Source organism: Cervus canadensis, chromosome 10 (assembly GCF_019320065.1).
Source record: "Cervus canadensis isolate Bull #8, Minnesota chromosome 10, ASM1932006v1, whole genome shotgun sequence".
Classification (NCBI taxonomy): domain Eukaryota; kingdom Metazoa; phylum Chordata; class Mammalia; order Artiodactyla; family Cervidae; genus Cervus; species Cervus canadensis.
This window is the reverse complement of record NC_057395.1, coordinates 41,549,053-41,555,052: the sequence shown is the minus strand read 5'-3', so window position 1 is coordinate 41,555,052 and position 6,000 is coordinate 41,549,053. Positions and strand designations below refer to the sequence as shown.

The following is a 6,000-nucleotide window of genomic DNA, read 5'->3' as shown; positions in this document are numbered from 1 at the left end:
AAGACATACCACGCAAATTCTCCAGCAACAGGAACATAGCCCTGAATGTCAACATACAGGCTACCCAAGGTCACACCTAACACATAGACCCAACTCAAAACTCATTACTGGGCACTCCATTGCTCTCCAAAGAGAAGAAATCAAGTTCCACGCACCAGTACACTGACGCAAGCTTCCCTAACCAGGAAACCTTGACAAGCCAAACGTCCAACCCCACCCACTGGGTAAATCCTCCACAATAAAAAGGAACCACAGACCTCCAGAATACAGAAAGTCCACTCCAGACACAGCAATCTAAACAAGATGAAAAGGCAAAGAAATACCCAACAGGTAAAGGAACATGAAAAATGCCCACCAAGTCAAACAAAAGAGGAGGAGATAGGGAATCTACCTGAAAAAGAATTTAGAATAATGATAATAAAAATGATCCAAAATCTTGAAAACAAAATGGAGTTACAGATAAATAGCTTGGAAACAAAGATTGAAAAGATACAAGAATTTTTTAATAAAGACCTAGAAGAAATAAAAAAGAGTCAATTAAAAATGAATAATGCAATGAATGAGATCAAAAACACTTTGGAGGGAACCAAGAGTAGAATAACGGAGGCAGAAGATAGGATAAGTGAGATAGAAGATAAAATGGTGGAAATAAATGAAGCAGAGAAAAAAAAAAAAAAAAGGATCAAAAGAAATGAGGACAACCTCAGGGACCTCTGGGACAATGTGAAACGCCCGCCCAACATTCAAATCATTGGAGTTCCAGAAGAAGAAGACAAAAAGAAAGGCCCATGAGAAAATACTCGGGAGATTAATAGCTGAAAACTTCCCAAAATGGGGAAGGGAAATAGCACCCAAGTCCAAGGAAACCCAGAGAGTCCCAAACAGGAAAAACCCAAGGCGAAACACCCCAAGACACATATTAATCAAATTAACAAAGATCAAACACAAAGAACAAATATTAAAAGCAGCAAAGGAGAAACAACAAATAACACACAAAGGGATTCCCATAAGGATAACAGCTGATCTATCAATAGAAACCCTCCAGGCCAGAAGGGAATGGCAGGACATACTGAAAGTAATGAAAGAAAATAACCTACAACCTAGATTACTGTATCCAGCAAGGATCTCATTCAGATATGAAGGAGAATTTAAAAGCTTTACAGATAAGCAAAGGCTGAGAGAATTCAGCACCACCAAACCAGCTCTTCAACAAATGCTAAAGGATCTTCTCTAGACAGGAAACACAGAAAGGTTGTATAAACATGAACCCAAAACAACAAAGTAAATGGCAACGGGACCACACCTATCAATTAATTACCTTAAATGTAAATGCGGTTGAATGCCCCAACCAAAAGACAAAGATTGTCTGAATGGATACAAAAACAAGACCCCTATATATGCTGTCTACAGGAGACCCACCTCAAAACAAGAGACACATACAGACTAAAAGTGAAGGGCTGGAAAAAAATATTTCATGCAAACGGAGACCAAAAGAAAGCAGGAGTCGCAATACTCATATCAGATAAAATAGACTTTCAAATAAAAGCTGTGAAAAGAGACAAAGAAGGACACTACATAATGATCAAAGGATCAATTCAAGAAGAAGATATAACAATTATAAATATATATGCACCCAACATAGGAGCACCGCAATATGTACGGCAAATACTAACAAGTATGAAAGAGGAAATTAATAGTAACACAATAATAGTGGGAGACTTTAATACCCCACTCACAACTATGGATAGATCAACTACACAGAAAATTAACAAGGAAACACAAACTTTAAATGACACAATGGACCAGCTAGACCTAATTGATATCTATAGGACATTTCACCCCAAAACAAGCAACTTCACCTTTTTCTCAAGTGCACACGGAACCTTCTCCAGAATAGATCACATCCTGGGCCATAAATCTGGTCTTGGAAAATTCAAAAAAATTGAAATCATTCCAGTCATCTTTTCTGACCACAGTTCAGTAAGATTAGATCTCAATTACAGGAAAAAAATTGTTAAAAATTCAAACACCTGGAGGCTAAATAACACGCTTCTGAATAACCAACAAATCATAGAAGAAATCAAAAAAGAAATCAAAATATGTATAGAAATTAATGAAAATGAAAACACAACAACCCAAAACCTATGGGACACTGTAAAAGCAGTGCTAAGGGGAAGGTTCATAGCATTACAGGCTTACATCAAGAAACAAGAAAAAAGCCAAATAAATAACCTAACTCTACACCTAAAGCAATTAGAGAAGGAAGAAATGAAGAACCCCAGGGTAAGCAGAAGGAAAGAAATCTTTAAAATTAAGGCAGAAATAAATGCAATAGAAACTAAAGAGACCATAGCAAAAATCAACAAAGCTAAAAGCTGGTTTTTTGAAAAAATAAACAAAATTGACAAACCATTAGCAAGACTCATTAAGAAAAGCAAAGAGCAGAAGAACAAATTAAACAAAATTAGATAAATGAAAATTGGAGAGATCACAACAGACAACACTGGGAAATACAAAAGGATCATAAGAGACTACTACAGAGCAGCTCGTATGCCAATTAAATATGGACAACTTGGATGGAAATGGGACCAAATTCTTTAGAAAGTATTAAACTTTTCCAACACTGACAAGGAAGAAATAGAAGATCTTAACAACCATCACAAGCAAGAAAATCGAAACTGTAATCAAAAATCTTCCAGCAAACAAAAGCCCAGGACCAGATGGCTTCACAGCTGAATTCTACCAAAAATTTAGAGAAGAGCTAACACCTATCTTACTCAAACTCTTCCAGAAAAATTGCAGAAGAAGGTAAACTTCCAAACTCATTCTATGAGGCCACCATCACCCTAATTCCAAAACCAGACAAAGATGCCACAAAAAAAGAAAACTATAGGCCAATATCACTGAACATAGATGCAAAAATCCTTTACAAAATTCTTTAGCACAGAATCCATACAATCATTATTAAAAAAATCAGTTACACACGACCAAGTGGAGCTATCCCAGGAATGCAAGGATTCTTCAATATCCGCAATCAATCAACGTAATACACCACATTAACAAATTGAAAGATAAAAACCATATGATTATCTCAATAGATGCAGAGAAAGCCTTTGACAAAATTCAACACTCATTTATGATTAAAACACTCCAAAAAGCAGGAATAGAAGGAACATACCTCAACATTATAAAAGCCATATATGACAAACCCACAGCAAGCATCACCCTCAATGGTGAAAAATTGAAAGCATTCCCCCTGAAATCAGGAACAAGACAAGGGTGCCCACTGTCACCACTACTGTTCAACATAGTGTTGGAAGTTTTGGCCACAGCAATCAGAGCAGAAAAAGAAGTAAAAGGAATCCAGATAGGGAAAGAAGAAGTGAAACTCTCACTGTTTGCAGATGACATGATCCTCTACATAGAAAACCCTAAAGACTCTACCAGAAAATTACTAGAACTAATCAATGAATATAGTAAAGTTGCAGGATATAAAATTAACACACAGAAATCCCTTGCATTCCTATACACTAACAATGAGAAAACAGAAAGAGAAATTAAGGAAGCAATACCATTCACCATTGCAACAAAAAGAATAAAATACTTAGGAGTATATCTACCTAAAGAAACAAAAGACCTATACATAGAAAACTATAAAACACTGATGAAAGAAATCAAAGAGGACACAAACAGATGGAGAAACATACCGTGTTCATGGATTGGAAGAATCAATATTGTCAAAATGGCTATTCTACCCAAAGCAATCTATAGATTCAATGCAATCCCTATCAAGCTACCAACGGTATTTTTCACAGAACTAGACCAAAGAATTTCACAATTTGTATGGAAATACAAAAAACCTCGAATAGCCAAAGTAATCTTGAGAAAGAAGAATGGAACTGGAGGAATCAACCTGCCTGACTTCAGACTCTACTACAAAGCCACAGTCATCAAGACAGTATGGTACTGGCACAAAGACAGAAATATAGATCAATGGAACAGAATAGAAAGCCCAGAGATAAATCCACGAACTATGGACACCTTATCTTTGACAAAGGAGGCAAGGATATACAATTGGAAAAAAGACAACCTCTTTAACAAGTGGTGCTGGGAAAGCTTGTCAACCACTTGTAAAAGAATGAAACTAGAACACTTTCTAACACCATACACAAAAATAAACTCAAAATGGATTAAAGATCTAAATGTAAGACCAGAAACTATAAAACTCCTAGAGGAGAACATAGGCAAAACACTCTCCGACATAAATCACAGCAAGATCCTCTATGACCCACCTCCCAGAATATTGGAAATAAAAGCAAAAACTAAACAAATGGTACCTAATGAAACTTAAAAGCTTTTGCACTACAAAGGAAACTATAAGTAAGGTGAAAAGACAGCCCTCAGATTGGGAGAAAATAATAGCAAATGAAGAAACAGACAAAGGATTAATCTCAAAAATATACAAGCAACTCCTAAAGCTCAATTCCAGAAAAATAAATGACCCAATCAAAAAATGGGCCAAAGAACTAAACAGACATTTCTCCAAAGAAGACATACAGATGGCTAACAAACACATGAAAAGATGCTCAACATCACTCATTATTAGAGAAATGCAAATCAAAACCACAATGAGGTACCATTACACGCCAGTCAGGATGGCTGCTATCCAAAAGTCTACAAGCAATAAATGCTGGAGAGGGTGTGGAGAAAAGGGAACCCTCTTACACTGTTGGTGGGAATGCAAACTAGTACAGCCGCTATGGAAAACAGTGTGGAGATTTCTTAAAAAACTGGAAATAGAACTGCCATATGACCCAGCAATCCCACTTTTGGGCATACACACTGAGGAAACCAGATCTGAAAGAGACACGTGCACCCCAATGTTCATCGCAGCACTGTTTATAATAGCCAGGACATGCAAGCAACCTAGATGCCCATCAGCAGATGAATGGATAAGGAAGCTGTGGTACATATACACCATGGAATATTACTCAGCTGTCAAAAAGAATTCATTTGAATCAGTCCTAATGAGATGGATGAAACTGGAGCCCATTATACAGAGTGAAGTAAGCCGGAAAGATAAAGAACATTACAGCATACTAACACATATATATGGAATTTAGAAAGATGGTAACGATAACCCTATATGCAAAACAGAAAAAGAGACACAGAAATACAGAACAGACTTTGGAACTCTGTGGGAGAAGGTGAGGGTGGGATGTTTCAAAAGAACAGCATGTATACTATCTATGGTGAAACAGATCACCAGCCCAGGTGGGATGCATGAGACAAGTGCTCCGGCCTGGTGCACTGGGAAGACCCAGAGGAGTCGGGTGAAGAGGGAGGTGGGAGGGGGGATCGGGATGGGGAATAAGTGTAAATCTATGGCTGATTCATATCAATGTATGACAAAACCCACTGAAATGTTGTGAAGTAATTAGCCTCCAACTAATAAAAAAATTAAAAAAAAAAAAAAAAAAACACTGTGGTAATTAAAAAAAAAAAAAAAGAAAAAAAAAATTTTATATCCTGTAACTTTACTATGTTCATTGATTAGCTTTAGTAATTTTCTGGTGATGTCTTCAGGGTTTTCTATGTAAAGGATCATGTCATATGCAAACAGTGAGAGTTTTACTTCTTCTTTTCTATCTGGATTCCTTTTATTTCTTTTTCTTCTCTGATTGCTGTGGCTAAAAATTCCAAAACTATGTTGAATAGTGGTGGGGAGAGTAGGCACCCTTGTCTTGTTCCTGACTTTAGGGGAAATGCTTTCAGTTTTTCACCATTGAGGATGATGTTTGCTTTGGATTTATCATAATTTTGGCTTTTATTATGTTGAGGTATGTTCCTTCTATGTGGAAGGCAGATTCTTAACCACTGGACTGCTAGGGAAGTCCCAAAAGTAGAAAGTTTTAAACAAATTTTAAATATTGAAATGAAAAAGAAATGAATGAGGCAAGAGTGGTAACATTTTGAGTCTAGGTATTGGGTCCATGGATA

The 6,000-nt window shown here is 36.6% G+C and overlaps 1 protein-coding gene across 5 annotated transcripts in view; it reads left to right on the top strand.

The window, feature by feature from the left end:
• RALGAPA2 (Ral GTPase activating protein catalytic subunit alpha 2) overlaps positions 1-6,000 on the top strand; it is a 294,158-nt gene that overhangs the window by 167,236 nt on the left and 120,922 nt on the right. The window lies entirely within an intron of this gene.